At 34.4% G+C, this 18,524-nt stretch overlaps 1 protein-coding gene and 1 pseudogene across 1 annotated transcript in view; both read right to left on the bottom strand.

Annotated features, from left to right (window-relative positions):
* The window catches only part of SYNE2 (spectrin repeat containing nuclear envelope protein 2), a 413,158-nt gene that overhangs the window by 297,110 nt on the left and 97,524 nt on the right, over positions 1-18,524 (bottom strand). The window lies entirely within an intron of this gene.
* On the bottom strand, positions 15,298-16,904 carry LOC105086201 (nucleolar protein 56-like; annotated as a pseudogene).

The raw sequence follows: 18,524 nt of genomic DNA, 5'->3' as shown, positions 1-18,524 counted from the left end.
CTAAGAACTGTTCATCAAAAGACATCATTAAAGGAATGAAAAGACAATTCACATAAAGAAGATATTTTCAGCACAAACCACGAACAAAGATCTGGAATCCAGAATATATGTAGAAGTTCTACAAAATCAGTGAGAAAAAGTGGGCAAATTAAGAGACTAGTTGAACTGCAACTTCACAGAAGAGAAAATCCAAACAATCAGTAAGTGGAAGAAAATGGTCCACTTTATTACTAATGAGAAAAAAATTTAATTAGTCCATAGTGAGGTAATATTTTTACTCACCAAATTGGAAAAACATTTAAATCAGAAAATATCAAGTGCTGATGAGGATGTAGATCATTAGGAACACTTGCCTGTGCAAATGTAAGCTGGTAAAACCATTCTGAAGAGCAATCTCACATTATCTTGTAAAACAGGAAATTTGCAAACTTTAAGACAGAAGATTTCCACTTCCAGGTATACATCATGCATATCTAAGACATGTAAAAAATGTATATGTATGTGACATGTACAAAAATACTTATGTACAAAAACAACTCATATATACATTTCTATTAGCATTATTTTGAAAACAAACTTTATTGAGGAATAATGTACTTAGAATAAAATGCACAGACTTCAAGTGCAGTTAAATATGTTTTAATGAATGCATATATTTGAGCTACCAATTCCACAATCAAAATATAAAAACATTTGCATAACCCTGGGAAATTCCGCTGCACCACTCAGGAGTCAAGCCCTTCCCCCAGGCAACCACTGACCTGACTTCTATCAGCATAGATTACTTTCATCTATTCTAGAATTCATATAAATGAAATCATACATTCTTTTGTGTTGGCTTCTTTCCCTCAACATAATGCTTTTGAGATTCATCCATGTTTTTGCAGGTATCAGTATTTCATTCATTTATTCATTATTGCTAATTAATTTTCCATTGCATAAATATATCACATAACGATGGTCACTGGGTTACTGGGTTGCTTCATTTGGGGTTTATATTATAGACGAGTCTACTGTAAATATTCTATACAAGTCCTTTTGTGGACATGTTTTCATTTCTCTTAGATAAATACCTAGGAATGCAGGGACATGAAAAAGACACATGCTTATTTTTATTAAAAAAAACTGAAAAAATTTTTCCAAGTGATTGTACTATTTTACACTTCCATAAGCAATATACAAGATTTCCAGTTACCACACTTGATGTCATGAGTTTTTTTATGTTAATCATTCTAATTGGTATAAAGAGGTATGTCAGTGTGATTTTCATATGCATTTCCTTGATGATTAGTGATGATGAGCATCTTTTCATTTGCTGATTAGACTTTAATATATATATGCATATATATACACAATGTATGTATCTGCTTTTATGAAGTGTCTGCTCAAATCTTTTGTGCATTTTTAATTGGGTTGTTTACCTTTGTACTGTTGTCAGAGTTCTTTATGAAGTCTGTTTACCAGATATATGTGCTATCTTGCAGATATTTTCTCCTAGTTCGTGACTTGATTTTTCATTTTTTTGCAGGTATCTTTGGAAAGCCAGTGATCTGGTTTTGGAATTTGAAAAAACAAATTATCAACAAACAGGTACCATTCTTTATAAATGAAAAAAATAATGTTCATGATAGGTCACCTGCCAAGGCCACTCATTACAGTAAATCTTGAAATGTGGTCATATGTTAACTCTGTTTTAGAAATTTTGTGGAGCTGATAAATTGTTTTCCAAAGTGACTGTACCATTTTACAATCCCACCAGTAACGTATGAGGGTTCTAATTTCTCCATATCCTCACCAACACTTATGATTGTCTATCTCTTTCATTTTAGCTAGGGTAGTGTGTGGAGTGGTATTTCATTGTGGTTTTGATTTGCATGTTGAGCATCTTTTACATGCTTTTGGTCCTTTGCATATCTTTTTTGGAGAAATGTCTATTCAGATACTTTGCTCATTTTTAAAATTGGATTGTATGTGCTTTTATAGTTGATTTGTAAGAATTTTTTAATCATTCTGAATACAAGTCCCTTATTTGATATATGAATTGCAAATATTTTCTCTCCTGTGTGTTGTCTTTTCATTTTCTTGATGATTTCCTTTAAGGCACAAAAGGTTTTAATTTTGATGAAGTCCAATTTATCTGTTTTTCCTTTTGTCCTATGCTTTTGGGGTCATATTAAGAAACCATCACCTAACCTACAGCCAGGAAGATATACACCTGGGTTTTCTTCTGTGAGTTTTACAGTTTTAGCACTTACCTTTAGGTCAATGATCCATTTTCAGTTAATTTTTTTATATAGTGATGTAGGATTCCGGCTTTATTCTTTTGCGTGTGAATATACAAATGTCCTAACACCATTCATTGAAAAAAATGTTTTCCCCATTAAATTTTCTTGGTACCCATGTTGAAAATCAATTGATGATAAATGTAAGAGTTATTCATTCTGTCCTGTACTTCTGAATTTACATCTAATATAATTTCTCATATCCCTAAAAATTTCCCTTAGCATTTCTCATTGTGGCAGCATTAATGCAAAACAAATGAAAAGTCCCCAAATGTCCATACATGAAAGAATAGATTAATGAAAGGAGTTATTTTCCTACCACAGAATATCATCTAACAATGAAAATGAACCTTCTATAATTACACACAAAGATATAGACAACTCTTACTGAGTATTAAGAATTCTGGCTTTCATTCAATGTGAGATGGTAATTCACTGTAGTGCTTTGAGCAGAGGAGGAGTATTGTATGACTTACATTTTAACAGGATCCTTCTGGGTGCTGCGTTGAGGTCGACTGTGGAGGTGGGAAGGGGTAAGGGCAGAAGCTGGCAGACCCAGTGTGAGACTATTGCAATAATTTAGGCAACAGATGATGTCTTAGACTAAGATTGTGGTTGTGGGAATGATAAGAAGTAGTAAAACTCTGGATATATTTTGAAGGTACAAGCGACAAACTTCAACGGGTGTTGGTAAAGGAGAGAAATCAAGTAGATATTAAAATGAAAGGAAAATGAGTTAACTTAAAAATATTTTAAAAAAATAATAGCACAGTTGTGGGGAGGGTATAGCTCAGTGGTAGTGCATGCTTTGCATGCACGAGGTCCTGGGTTCAATCCCCAGTACCTCCATTAAGAAAATAAATAAGTAAATGAATTATTTCCCCCATGAAAGCTTTTTAAAAATAAATTAAAAAATAAAACTGTTGATATAATGATACTGTAAAAACTATGAAGTATAACAAGTGAAAGGAGTCAGTGATCCCAATGTTTTTAGTCTCAACAAACAGAATAAAGTCTTATTGCCTGAACTTTTCCATATGTTTCAAATATTTTATAATACACAAATGCTGAGAATAACTTTTAAGAAAAGAATTATAAATATGAATTAAAATATTAACTGGGATAATTGGAGATTTTAAAAATTAGAATAATATTTAAGGAATGAGATACTAGAAGACACTGATGAGAGTATCTCAAAGATAAATATGTATTTTAAAACTTTTCCATAAAATTTTGTTTTATAATAATTATCATGTATACATCATAACAGTAGTTTTATCTATTAAAAAAATTTTATCAATACATCTCCAGCACCTAGAAAAAGACACAACATGCACTCAAGAGTTGTTGGTTGAATAAGTAACAAAGAGCTTTATTTTTTCTTTAGGTCCAATTCTTTCCTTTACCCATTGTTTAAACTCCACAAATGCTAAGTTTGACATACACTATTCTGCATAATAAGAATTAAGAGGCAGTGATATATTTGTGTCATCATTATCAGAGTAGACTTCAGTTGTTACTAAATCAGTGTAAAGAGTTTTAAACAAAGAAAAATCCACAGATGATTTTTCTAGAAGAGCTATTTTTCATCTGTGAAATACATAAGCAAGTTAAACTAAGAAATTCAGAGGTATTACTTAAATATTCTTTATTATGTACATCTTGGAATGTGTCTACTTAGACGTTACAAAAAATAAGACTGCTTTTTGAGATAGAAGATAAAGCAGCTTATGTTCTGTATGGCAGGATTCTATGTTGGTACATTTATCATTCTTACTAGGTGATAGCAAAGCTGACTCGACTAACACTGTGGTTATTCAAGTGTGGTGAGCCTGCCAGTGGGGGTTCACATGATTGTTTTAGTTGATGATACACAGACACACGACTGAAAAAAAAAATCTGCAATTCCATGGGTATTAATGCTTAGGACTAGGTATTACAATGAAAGAAATCTGAGTCACCTTAAAATTATTTTAAAAAACAATAGCACAGGTGGTATGATGATATTATTAAAATTGTAACGATTGTAAGTGTGAAGTTTTAGAAACACTGCGTTAAATAGGACGAGTACAAAGCATATTGTATATTATTAAAAAGGAGTTACTAATTTGATGAAATTTTGAAAGAAGATTGGGAATTTGGACAGATACTATTTCTAAATGATCCATGGACAATTATTTGAGGGAAAAGGATAAGCAAATGATATTAAAGAAAAGGTGCTGGCACTTAGCTGTGACATTATCACATATAAAGATAGGCTATATTGGTGTCAATCAGTGGTCAGCTCAGTGAGTGTCTGCTGGTCTGTTATATGTCTGTCTTCACATCTGTTATCTATCTGAGAAACAAAAGTACAAGAAGACTGGGACTTTATCTGTGAGTTCTACCTCTTTTCGTATTGGTAGAGCAGAACACACATGTGGATAGTTAATGAATATTTTAATACTAATGAAAGAGCAGTATATATGATTTGATTCAGAAACAACTTTTTCTTTTTTGTGGGGGGGTGGTAATTAAGTAATTATTTATTTTTAAAGGAGGTACTGGGGATTGAACCCAAGACATTGTGCATGCTAAGCATGTGCTCCACCACTTGAGCTGTATCGTCCCCCCAAGAAACAACTATTTCATAAAGAATAATATGCATACAGAATAAAGTATATCATAACTACACAGTTCAGTGAATTCTCACACCCTGAATGAATCCATAAAACCTCATTTGCCCTTTGTTTTTAAACTATCTGCATTGTCTAAACTTGTTTGTTCACTTTTCCCTGAATGAAATAGAACACTTGACTACTCATTAGGATTTCATGCCATGTCAAATCTTAGAACTTCATTTACTGTTGGTGCTTTTAATGTTTAAAGCCTACATGTGAAATACTAAGCTTATTTTTCATTTTACTTTTTCTTCTGCCTCAGTATGGGAAGTGGGGGTGGATAACGATTAGGGAATTACTTCTAGAGTGCCATATGTTATTCTATTTACTTTAAATATGTTCAGTTCCAATAGCAATAGGTCTTAATACTTTTATTTTTCCTGGGCGCCCTCTCTCCTTTTGTCTGATTAGAAGTTCAAATAGATACAACATGTGCATTATTATTAACCAATAAAATGATCCTGCTTTGGTATATTTTAAGTAAGTTGCTAAACTCTAACTTACTGACAATTATGATTTTCTTCAAGCCGTTTCTTTTCTGTGACAATAGTTAAATGCTGTAAAATGTATGATGGAGAAAACACCAAATCGAAACCTCCTGTGATGATTGTATTCTGGACTCCTTAGCTACAATCTAATATAATAGTTTTTCCTTGGTGGATTATTATGATTTTTCCGATTCAGAAGAGAACTTCTCAAACTTTAAGGATTAGAGGAATTACAAAATTAGAAATATTGGCTAGCATTTTAATTAAAATTTAAAGTAGATTTAATAATTGACAGTTACCTATTTTAATTTCAATGCACAATGCAGTGAAAACAGAATAAATTTTTCTACTAATCCTTCCAAAATTACTATTAATATTTCTCTGACTTTTTTTTCCCCCTTTTCCCTTGTTTCCTTATTTCTTTCTTTTTCTTCTTCTTTGTGATTCTACCTCCATTGTATTTTTCTCCTACACTGAGTCTTTTTTCAAAGTCGTTCTCCTCTTCTTTGAGGTGTGTGCATCTCCTTTGCTCTGAATTGCTATCCATTGGTCTATTTTGTTGGTCTGGTAATTTGTATGTTCTCTTTGTCTTTGTCTCTCTTTCCCTCTGGTTTCTTCCTTTCCATTCTCTCTCCCTCCCTGCTATTTCTGCTCCTCTTTCTTTTGGTTAGAAACTGAGTATGGCAGAAATGAATACAACATTGTAAACCAACTATACTTTAATTAAAAAAAAAGTCATCACATATATTTAAAAAAAAAAGGAAACAAAGAAAAATGAGAGAATTCATCTTGAGAGCTCAGAGCAAAGAACACCTTATTAATCTGAAAATCATATTTAGTAGCTTTATTTCTTTTTTAATCCATTATGTTTGTTTTGGAGATTTATCCATAAATCTTTGTCATTGACATGCTATTATACATAAAAATAATGATAATCTTTGTGAGGTACAAGAATAAAATAATGAAAAATATGAACATGGTTCCCATAAAAAATGTGGTCTCTTAAATATTGAAATTTTCCAAAAAAATTACTTGCTAGTTAGTTTTAAAAAGAATGTACATTATTTCAATGGCTTCAATAGTCACTAAGAATCCTAGAAAAATGAGTATTATATTCTAACAATCACTACTCTCTTAAGTCAATGAGAAATATGTGTCAAGAAAAAAAATAATAAAAATAAACCAATATTTAGACATATGCTGGAGAAAATCTTGAACTTCAAGAGAAAAAAATAAAAGAATCATATAAGAATACAAGCTAAGACAAAAATCAAGAACAAATGCCAACAACGACAAAAAGAATCAAACCAGCTCAGACTTTTCTTCTATAACATCACATACTAGAAAGCAATGAGATAATGTCCTTGTATATTAAAAGAGATTAAGTCCCAAGACTTTTATACTTTGTCAAGATGTCACTTCATATGTGAAGGCAACAGAGTCAGATATGCAAGGGGTCTGAAAATATGTACTACCCATAACCCTTCCTGAAAAAATACTTGGAGATTCTAGTCAACCAAGAGAGTAGTCAAAATAGAAATTCAGAAGTGGACGGATTACTGTACTGAGGGATTGCTGGTGAGCACTAAAAACCCATTTACTTGGAGGGGGTGAGGAGAAAAGGATACCCTCCTACACTGTTGGGGGTATATAATTTAGTGCAGCCACTGTGGCAAACAGTATGGAGGTTCCTTTAAAAACTAAAACAGAGTTATCATAAGATCCAGCAGTCCCACTCCTGGGCATATGTCTGGAGAAAACTCTAATTTGAAAAGATACATGCACCTCAATGTTCATAGCAGCACTATTTACAATAGCCAAGACATGGAAACAACCAAAATGTCCATTGACAGATGAATGGATAAAGAAATTGTGGTGTGTATACACAAACACACACACACATATATAATGTGTGTGTATATATATATAATGGAATATAATTACATATATAATAGAATACTACTCAGCCATAAAAAAGTATGAAATAATGCTACTTGCAGCAACATGGATAGACTTAGAGATTATCATACTAAGTGAAGTAAGCCAGAAAGAGAAAGAAAAATACCATATGATATCACTTATATGTGAAATCTAAAAAAAGGACACAAATGAAGTTATTTACAAAACAGAGACAGATTTACAGACATAGAAAAACAAACTTATGGTTACCAAGGGCAAAGGCAGGGGAGGGATAAATTAGGAGTTTGGGATTAGTAGGTACAAACTACCATAGATAAAATAGATAAATGACATGGTCCTATTGTGTAGCACAGGGAACTATATTCAATATCTTGTAACAACCTATAAGGAAAAAAGAAAATGAAAAAGAATATATATGTATAACTGAATCACTATGCAGTGCACCAGAAACTAATACAACATTGTAAATCAACTATACTTTAATTTAAAAATACAATAAATAAAAATCCATTTAATCATAAAGTTGTATTATAATAACTGTTGTGAACAATTACAAAACAAAATACTAGCAAGTCTTAAAAGATGTATAATGTAAAGGTAAAAATAACTTGAATATAAGAAATAATTTAAATTCCCCAGACAGATGGAGAAAAATAATGAGATATGGGAAAAATTTAAATGTCCTGATAACCTTTCTATTTTAAGTGTGCAATTCAAAGACCTCGGTATATTCACAGAGTTGTGCATTCATCACCACAATCCATTTTAGAATATTTTTATTATCTCAGAAAGAAACCTTACACCTCTTAGCCATCAGCCCACAATACAACAGAAAAGAAACAGACTCACAGATGTAGAGAAGGAACTAGTGGTTATCAGCGGGGAGAGGGAAAGGGGAGGGGAAAGATGGAGGTGAAGGATTAAGAAGTACAAACTATCAGGTACAAAGTAAGCTGCAAGGATGTACTGTACAACACGGGGAATATGCCCAATATTTTATAATAACTGTAAATAGAGTATAACCTTTAAAAACTTTGAATCATTATATTGTATTCCTGTAACATATAATATTGCATATCAACTATACTTCAATTTTAAAAATATGATACTGCAAAATAAATACATAAGTTAAAAAAATAAAGAGAAAAAAAAAGTGTGCCTAAGAAGGAGGGGAGGGTATAGCTCAGTGGTAGAGTGCATGCCTAACGTGCACAAGGTCCTGTGTTCAATCCCTAGTGCCTCAATTAAAAACAAATAAACTTAATTACCTCCCCCATAAAAAAAAATTTTTTTAAGTGCCTAAGATAACATAGCTAGGAAGTGATTAAAGTGGAAACTTAAACTCATGTCTAATTGTATTCAATATAGTACTTTATAGTTACTCATCTCAGAATACCGACTTTAAGTTATATCATTTAATTAAAATGATGTAAAAATTATAGAATTTTTTGAAACAAATACTGATTTCCAAAAAGTAAAAAATTGTTAACCCAAGTCACTAATTTGAATCATTCTTAGGGTAGGAGAAATAGGCAAATGAAAGATGAGTCACGGAGAATGTCTTTCTAAACTCTACCTCCTCAATCTTCTGCAGCTGGAAAATAATTTTGACTAAAGTTCTAAAGCTTTCCCATTTCTCTTCTTTACACTGAAATCTCACAACAGGAAGTAAAGGAGTTCTTAAACTAAAAGACTGTTAAAGTGACATTTATTTAAACAGTGGTTCCTTGTCCAGGAGCTTAACATTCTCTTCAACATATTTTAATGAGCCACATAGTGCAAGACAGAACATATCAATAATCATCACTTTTGCACAGCAAAGGAAACCATAAGCAAAACAAAATGACAACCTACAGAATGGGAGAAAATATTTGCAAAAGATGAGACTGACAAGTGCTTAACCTCCAGAATATATAAACAGCTCATACAACTTAATAAGAAAAAAACAAACAACCCAATCCAAAAATGAGCAGAAGATCTAAACAAGCAATTCTCCAAAGACATACAAATGGCCAATAGGCACAAGAAAAAATGTTCAATATCACTCATTATCAGAGAAATGCAAATCAAAACTAAAATGAGGTATCACCTCACATAAGTCAGAATGGCCATCATTCAAAGTCCATGAATGATAAATGCTGGAGAGGGTGTGGAGAAAAGGGAACCCTCCTATACTGTTGGTGGGAATGTAGTTTGGTGCTGCCATTATGGAAAAGAGTATGGAGATTCTTCAAAAAACCAAAAATAGACTCACCATATGATCCAATAGTCCCACTGCTGGGCATATACCCAGAGGGAACATCAATTCAAAAAGACGCATGCACCCCAATGCTCATAGCAGCATTATTCACAATGGCCAAGACATGAAAACAACCTAAATGTCCATCGACAGGTGACTAGATAAAGAAGCTGTGGCATATTTATACAGTGGAATACTACTCAGCCATAAAAAAGAATAAAATAATGCCATTTGCAGCAACATGGATGAAACTGGAGAATGTCATTCTAAGTGAAGTAAGCCAGAAAGAACAAGAAAAATACCATATGCTATCACTTATATGTGGAATCTAAAAAAAAAAAAAAAGACAAACAAACTTATTTACAAAACAGAAACAGATTCACAGACATAGAAAACAAACTTCTGGTTACCAGGGGAGAAAAGGGTGGGAAAGTTAAATTGGGAGTTCCGGATTTGCAGGCAGTAACTAATATAAATTAGATAAGCAACAAGTTGATACTGCATAGCACAGGGAACTATATTCAATATCTTGTAGTAATTTATGGTGAAAGAGAATATGAAAAGGCATATATGTATGTATATGTATGACTGAAACATTGTGCTGTACACCAGAAATTGACACAACAGCATAAACCGACTATACTTCAATAAAAATATATTTAAAAAAAAAAGCAGGGATCCTCTCACAAAAAAAAAAAAAGAATCATCATTATTCTCTTTCTTTCTTTTGATCTTTCTTTGTTTTGGAAAAGCACTAATAGCCTTTGACTCCCTTCTCCCTGTGTAGCATGTGTCATATCCTACTGTGCATCCATCTGTTCTATTTCAGTATAACCTCAGGATAGGGAAACAGTCAAGGGCTCAAAAACCATATGCTGGTGGGATTTTTGTTTTTACTTTGTTAATAAATACAATGGGGAAGGAAGAATGAAGAAAAATTCTGATTTATCTTTGTAATTTCTTGACTAGAGAAATGGTTAGTGTTATAATTTGAAAACTGAAATATGACTATAGTTTTTGTTTTGAGGACCTGGATCACAAAAGGGGTTGGGATGTGAAAGAAGGAAAGAATATTGGAGAGGTGTTCTGACTACATTCTATCCTCAGAAGAAAGCTGGTGAGGGGTTGGAAACAGGAAACAGTTCATGAAAAATTAAAGGAATCAGCAAAAAAAAAAAAAACCCTCTTGCCCCTAAATGAACAGACTAATAGGAAAATTGAAAGGTCTTCACTAGACTGGGCTTTGAAAATTTTCATTCCTTAGCAGGCTTTGGATGCTTCCAGATCTTCTGGCCAAATCCTAAATTCTGTATAAGAAATTCCTTCCCGATTTCCCTTTGAAGAAAATTATTTTGCAATAAGATTAGTCTGGGTCATCTTATGGTATCTTCTTCTGCTAGAAAAAAAGAAATATGCCATTCCAAGACCAAAGAATTTAACTTTCATATTATAAAAAACACAGGAGCTTATTTTTCAGGTGCAACAGTGACACCCAGTGGACAAAATCCTTTAGTAGTTTACCAAGTAGAACTAAACATTCTATATTTCTGTCATTAAGAAAAAATACGATTAAAAAAAAATTGAAGTATAGTCCATTTACAATGTTGTGTGAGTTTCTGGTGTACAGCATAGTGATTCAGTTATACATGAGTATATATTACTTTTCATATTCTTTTTCATTATAGGCATTCGGTATAGTTCCCTGTGCTCTAAAGTAGGACCTTGTTTATTTTACATACAGTAGTTAGTATCTGCAAATCCTGAACTCCCAATTTATTCCTCTCTACCACTTTCCCCCTATTAACCATAAGTTTGTTTTCAATGTCTGTTAGTCTGTCTCTGGTTTGTAAATAAGTTCATTTGTGTTATTTTTTTAGATTCCACATATAAGTGATATTCTGTGGTATTTGTCTTTCTTTTTCTGACTTATTTCACTTAGTATGATAATCTCTAGTCTAGGTCCATCATAGATGCTGCAAATGGCATTATTTCATTGCTTTTTAGGGCTGAGTAGTATTCCATTACGTGTGTGTGTGTGTGTGTGTGTGTGTGTGTGTGTGTGTGTGTGTGTGTGTGTGTGTAGATGCCACATTTCCTTTACCTGTTCATTTGTTGATAGACATTTAAGTTGCTTCCATGTCTTGGCTATTATAAATAGTGCTGCTGTGAGGAAAAACATGCTTTTAAATATTTGTCCCTTAATAAATATTTTTCCCCCTAGATGCAGGTCAATAATCACTGATAGAAAAATTTTCCCACACTTATACTAAAAAAGGCTCTCAGTGATTTGTGTGACGAGGGCCTTGGGCCCTATGGAGAGTGGTTCAGCAGGACATTAGGTAATCTCTAGCACCCATAGAACTCATCTGGGGAAGGGAACAATACCTGTTCCTAGCCACCTTTCTTCCCTCCATTAGAACTTGGATGAGATGTTCTGACAGTGTCCACACTCGGGAGGAGTCCCTGACCATACCCCTTAGAGGAACCTGGAGATAATAGTGAATTGTATCTCTTAGAGGCCAGGATTAGAGTCTAGTTAGAATCCAAAATAGAAGAAAAGGATTAAAGTAAGATTTCTATGTTAGACATGTGCACGAGGAAGAGGAGTCTCTTAATTCTATATTTTAACGCACTAACCTAGAGCAAATATCAATCAGTCAATCAATCAAGCAAGCAAGTAAGTAAGCAAACAAATAAGCAAGCCATTGATGAGTTCTAAAGTGCTCTTTGTCCTCCTTCAAGTTTAACCTTGTTAAGAAGTCCTAGAGAAGGACTGTGCTGACCTCCCCTAGAAGACATGACTGGTTCTAGCATATAAAAAGACACCTGATGCTGCTGACTAAAGAAAGCTCCCACTTGTTCAGTGTCTACTGCAAGCAAGGCCTTGTGCTACACTTTAGGCACGTTAACTCACACCATATTTAATACACATAATCCTGATGTGTAGGCATTATTAAATCTCTTTTTATAGATAAGAAAAATGAGGCTCCAAACAAGTTACATAACTTAAGTAGCAGGATCAGAGATCAAATCTCAGTTATTTCAATTCTCAATCCCATTATATTTTCAGTGTATATGTTGCCTCCTGCCTAGCAGTCATTTTGAAAAATATTAATAATTTTTAATTAATAAGCACTTAATTTACTTTTGTTTTAATAGATTTTTTTCAGATCAGACTATCTGAAGCTCCTCACGTGGGTAATTTTGAATAAAATTCATATAGGCAAGAATGGTAAATAATTGATAGTAACACTGTAAGCAGGTAAGGTAGAGGGACCCAGAAAAAAAGGAACCAGGCATGGCTTTCTTGACATAAGAGAAGCCATTTTTGGCCTAAGCCATTTTGGGATCTAAGCCTGGTCACAATGCTCGCACTTGAACAGATATTAGTGATAATGCAAAAGAAAGTAATAATAGGAAAGATAATAAATCAGTTGTAAAGATTCGAAGCACTTTCTTGATTTGTCTTGCAGAATTTAACCCGCCTGGAGCCCTCAACCACCAGATCCACAGGAACTTAAGGGATGATGATGTTAACCATTTCTGACCCTCGTGACTTCAATCAACTACAGCTTGGACTCTGTCAACCTCTGCCCCAGTTCTATGCTGAATTCTCCCTTGCTCAAGCCCCCTTCATGAATCTGCATGTACTCTAAGCTTAAAACTTCCCCAGTTTTGCTATTTGGAGAGACACTGCTTTCAGAAGATACCTAATGTTCTCCTCACTTGCTGCAAATAATAAATCTTTCCTTCTCCTGATCTTTGGCTTGGTGTGTCTTTTGGCTCAACATCCATCAAGAGGCAAACCTAGTTTTGGGGTAACACTACCCCAAAGTGCCAAGTGAACTGATACATCTTCAAGGTAGATATCCAACATATTCTTTCTTTGTATGAGTGATTTTGACAGCCTGTCCATCAAACTTGACAATGACATGAACCTAGAAGGGAATTTAATATACTGGATGGCAATCTAGGGATCCAAGCAGATTAAGAAGGCCAAAAGAGTGAGGAAAATAAGAGAGCTGAAGTTTAACAAGATATGAACATTATGCCAGTTAGGAATGAATTTGGCTACATAAAGTAGAAAGTCTAAATTTATAATAGCTTAACCAAATATGCACTATTCATAAGAACAATGTGTGACAGTACTCCAAGCTCATCAGACAATGCCTGGAGGGTGGTGTTGCCACTGTAGGATTCACAGACTGAGTCATGCTGTTGGAAGGCTGTTAGGATCACGAGGGGACTCAAAATCATGTCTATGAAAAATACTTGAAGAGAATGGGGTGCTTATTCTGGAGAAAAGAAAATATGCTGAAAGTACTATGTTGGGAAAGGAGAATAAGATTTTCTCTGTGCTACCTCAGAGGGGAAAAATAAGACCAACTGGTAGGCTGGCAAATTTCAGATCAAATTGAGAAGTTTTTAACGTGAGAACACTCCAGAAATGAAATAAGCTGTTCAAGGTGATAACAAATTTCTAGTAATAAAAATAATGGCTATATTTACTGAGGTTTTACAATGTACAGGCACTAATCTAAGTGCTTTACATTTAATGAACTCATTTTATCCTCAAAATTACCCTATTAGGAACTACTATTATCCTCATTTCACAGATAAGGAATTGAACTTACTCACCCAAGGCCAGACAGCTAGAAAGTGGCAGATTTGAATTCATTGAGTCTGACCCTGAAGCCAGAATTCTGACTGCCCTGTGTTCAGGCAGAGGCCTGCTGACCAACGGTAGGGGTGGAGTGGGCTGGAGGGCGTCACAGGCAGATCAAAGCCTGGCTAGGATGAGGTAACTTGAAGAGACTAATAGCTCTAATAGCCATATTTATTGAACATCTGCTGTGTGTCAGGCATTGGGCTGAAAATTTCATGTACATTAAAAGAGATAAATATTCCAGCAAAGCACCTGGCAGAGCACTGAGTACATCATATTCAATTACTATTAGCTGCTGTGATTACTTTTAATCCTCTCAGCAGTTACAGTAGATGAGTATGATTGTATTCACTTTGCTAATGGGGAAACCGAAGACTTCAGGGACAAGTAAATTTACCCAAGGTCAAATAGCAGTAAGAGCTAAAGCCAGCATGTGAACTCAGATGAACCTGATGCTCCAAGCCCATCCTTTCCACGATGCCGTGCTTTCACTAGGGCACATACCCTTCCAATCAGGAAAATTTGTAGTCTGTCAAACCAGAAAGCAAATGATAAGTTTAACTTTAAAAAAAAAAGTCTAACTTTAAAAAAAAAAGTCTATGCAAACTTTGATAATTCTTACAAATTAGTAGACTACTAGCTATTTGAAGTTAAATCCTACACAGTATAGTAAGTGCTCATTAGAAGTGCAATGAAATGAGATTGGTTTTGTTTTGAAACTTTCAAACCCACTTACTTGCCAATTAAAGATAATTTTCCTGACTCTTCTCTTTACAAATTCCACCTGGAAATTCCCAGTTGCCAATAAATGAAGAGAAATTCCAAGCTAGAATAGTGATCATGAGTTAAAGCCAAATGGCCCTCAAGGATCAAAACTGGACATAAGCATAAAGGGCAAGGGTCTAAAAAGCCCTTGAGAAAAAGGGACCTGAGTCCACCACCAGAGCCAAAGATTCTTGCACAAGGTAGAATTGGAAACGATCTCTCTGTGGAAAGCAGGCACCCAGGTAAAGCTGTTCTGCCTGCGAAACTCAAAGGAGAAGAAAAACTCCATCCACCAGTGTGTGTCGAGATATTTTTGTAAACAGGTCAATAGGCTGGGTCATGGACGGAAAAGGAATCACCAAGAGGAATCTGAATACAAAACAGACAGGTGGGAAGTGAGCAAGGCAAAACAAGTAAAGGAATGACATAGCATTTGAAGATCCAACTCCCAGTAGACCATGAAACCGAAGAAGGCAGGAGATTTGACTTCCAGTACACCTTAATTTGTATTAAGATTCCAAATATAAATAATATCACATAGTATTTTTCTTTCTGTCTGAATCATTTCACCAAGAAAATATTCTCTAGGTTCATCCACATTGCTGCAAATGCAAATTATTTCATTCTATATCTGCTCTTTATTATTTCCTTCCTTCCACTTAATTTTGATTAACTTTGCCCTGTCTCTTTCTTTTCTTCCTTCCTTCCTCCCTGCTTCTTTCTTTCTTTCTTTCTTTTCTTTCTTTCTTTCTTTCTATCTTTCTTTCTTTCTTTCTTTCTTTCTTTCTTTCTTTCTTTCTTTCTTTCTTTCTTTCTTTCTTTCTTTCTTTCTTTCTTTCTTTCTCTTTCTTTCTTTCTTTCTTTTCCTTTCTTCCTTTCTTCTTTTCTTCCTTTCCTTCCTTCCGTCCTTCCTTCCTTCTTTCTTTCTTCCTCTTCCTCTTCCCCTTCTCTCCTTCTCCTTCTCCTTCTCCTGCTTTTTCTGTTAAATCTTAGATCATTGTCTTAGACCTTTCTTCTCTTCCTGTTGAACATTTTTTTTTTCAACTGAATTGTGAATTTGTTTTTATTTTTATTGGGATATAGGGGATGGGTAGGGAAATATCTTTGCAGGAAACGTCCATCCTAATCTTGCTGGGATAGCTTCTGGAGCTTTTTCTTTTTCTTACGCCTCTGCTTTTGCCAACAGAGGCCTCCTCAGGTCCACTGTTGAGTGTCTCCTACTTGGACAATTTCCTCTTTTGCTTGGAGACACTCTTATTTCCTAATTCTTCAAGGTCACTAACTGGTTCCTCTTTGGGGAAAGAGTTCTTCCTCTTGGGAAGACTTATACTACAATCTGTCTCTTCAAGATCACTAGTAACCAGCTCCTCCTTGGAAAAAGATTTCTTTTTCTTGGGTTTGGAGAAAGATACAGATGGGTCTTTCATTCCATTTTCCTGAGGAGCTTCCTGGGGCTTTTGCTCTTTCTTCTTTTGGGGTCTTGTCACTTGTCTGCTCACACTCCTCTGGAGTACTACTGTTCTCTGAAGATGCCAGGGCAATTGCAGCCAGCCGTTTCTTTCCCTTCTTCAAGCATTTCTTTTCCTGTTTCTCCAGCTTCCTAGTAATCTCAGCAGCTGCTTCCTCTTCCTGAACCATCGCCTCCTTCATGACATCCAGATTCCTTCATGGAATCTCTCCAGTCTCATAGAAGGACAACTGCTCCTCTCCTCATTCTTGAAGTTTCTCCCCAAATACACTGGTGGGCACCTCTGGATATATGTATATGTAGGTGAACAAAGCCTGTCGGCCTGTAAAGTGACAACTACTCCCCGCCCCCAGTATTCCCTCTACCTTCAGCTTCACTCAAACCCAGAGTATCAACATCCTATATGAACATTTAAAGTTACAAATTTCTCTCCCTATGAGAGCAATGTGTATGAACTTAGAGAATATTACACTTAGTGAAATAATTCAAAGAAAAATACTATGATATTACTATATGTGGAATCTAAATAATGCAAATGAATGAATATACAATACAATATATTCACAGACATAGAAAACAAACCTTGGTTACCAAAGGGGAGAGAGAAGTGGGGAGGAACAAATTAGGGGTATGGGATTAACAGATACAGACTATTCTATAGATAAACAAGATCCTACTATATAGCATAGGGAACTATGTTCAGTACCTTGTAGTATCCTGTAATGAAAAAGAATATGAAAATGTATATATATGTATATATAACTGAATCACTATACTGTACACCAGAAATTAACACATTATAAACCAACTATACTTCAATTAAAAAAAGTTTCAAATTTCTCTCTAAACACTGCTTTAGCTATCCCTACAATTTTTCATGTGCTATGTTTTCAGTATCATTTAGTTCAAAATATTTTCTAATTTCTCATGTAATTTCTTCTTAGATCCAAGGATTATTTATAAATTTGTTGCTTAATTTCCAAATATTTAAGAATTTTCCAGATACCTTTTTTATACTGATTTCTAATTTAATTCCATTAGGGTCAGAGACTATGTTCAATATCATTTCAGTACTTCAGAATTTATTGAACTTTTGGCTCAATATATAGCCTAACTGGGTGAATATTCCATACGTACTTGAAAAGATGTGCATGTTACCCTTTTTGATTGATGTGTTCCATAAATGTCAATTAATGCAATTTGGTTGATTGATAATGTTGTTCAAGTTGCCCATACCTTTACAAATGTTCTTTTTACTTGTTCCATAAATTATGGAGAAAGACATACTGAACTGCCAACTATAATTGTAGATTTGTCTGTTTCTTCTTTCTTTTTTTTTTTAACATTTTTTTATTGATTTATAATCATTTTACAATGTTGTGTCAAATTCCAGTGTTCACCACAATTTTTCAGTTATTCATGGACATATACACACTCATTGTCACATTTTTTTCTCTGTGAGTTATAACATTTTGCGTATATTTCTCTGTGCTATACAGTGTAGTCTATTCTACAATTTTGAAATCCCAGTCTATCCCTTCCCACCCTCCACCCCCCTGGTAACCACAAGTCTGTATTCTGCATCTGTGAGTCTATTTCTGTCCTTTATTTACGCTTTGTTTTTGTTTGTTTGTTTGTTTTTGTTTTTTAGATTCCACATATGAGTGATCTCATATGGTATTTTTCTTTCTCTTTCTGGCTTACTTCACTTAGAATGACATTCTCCAGGAGCATCCATGTCACTGCAAATGGCATTATGTTGTCGCGTTTTATGGCTGAGTAGTATTCCATTGTATAAATATACCACATCTTCTTTATCCAGTCACCTGTTGATGGACATTTAGGCTGTTTCCATGTTTTGGCTATTGTAAATAGTGCTGCTATGAACATTGGGGTGCAGGTGTCATCCTGAAGTAGATTTCCTTCTGGATACAAGCCCAGGAGTGGGATTCCTGGGTCATATGGTAAGTCTATTCCTAGTCTTTTGAGGAATCTCCACACTGTTTTCCACAGTGGCTGCACCAAACTGCATTCCC

The sequence above is a fragment of the Camelus dromedarius genome, chromosome 5, assembly GCF_036321535.1.
Source record: "Camelus dromedarius isolate mCamDro1 chromosome 5, mCamDro1.pat, whole genome shotgun sequence".
In the NCBI taxonomy this organism is placed as follows: Eukaryota; Metazoa; Chordata; class Mammalia; order Artiodactyla; family Camelidae; genus Camelus; species Camelus dromedarius.
Note: the sequence above shows the minus strand (reverse complement) of the source record. Positions and strands in the feature narration are given on the sequence as shown.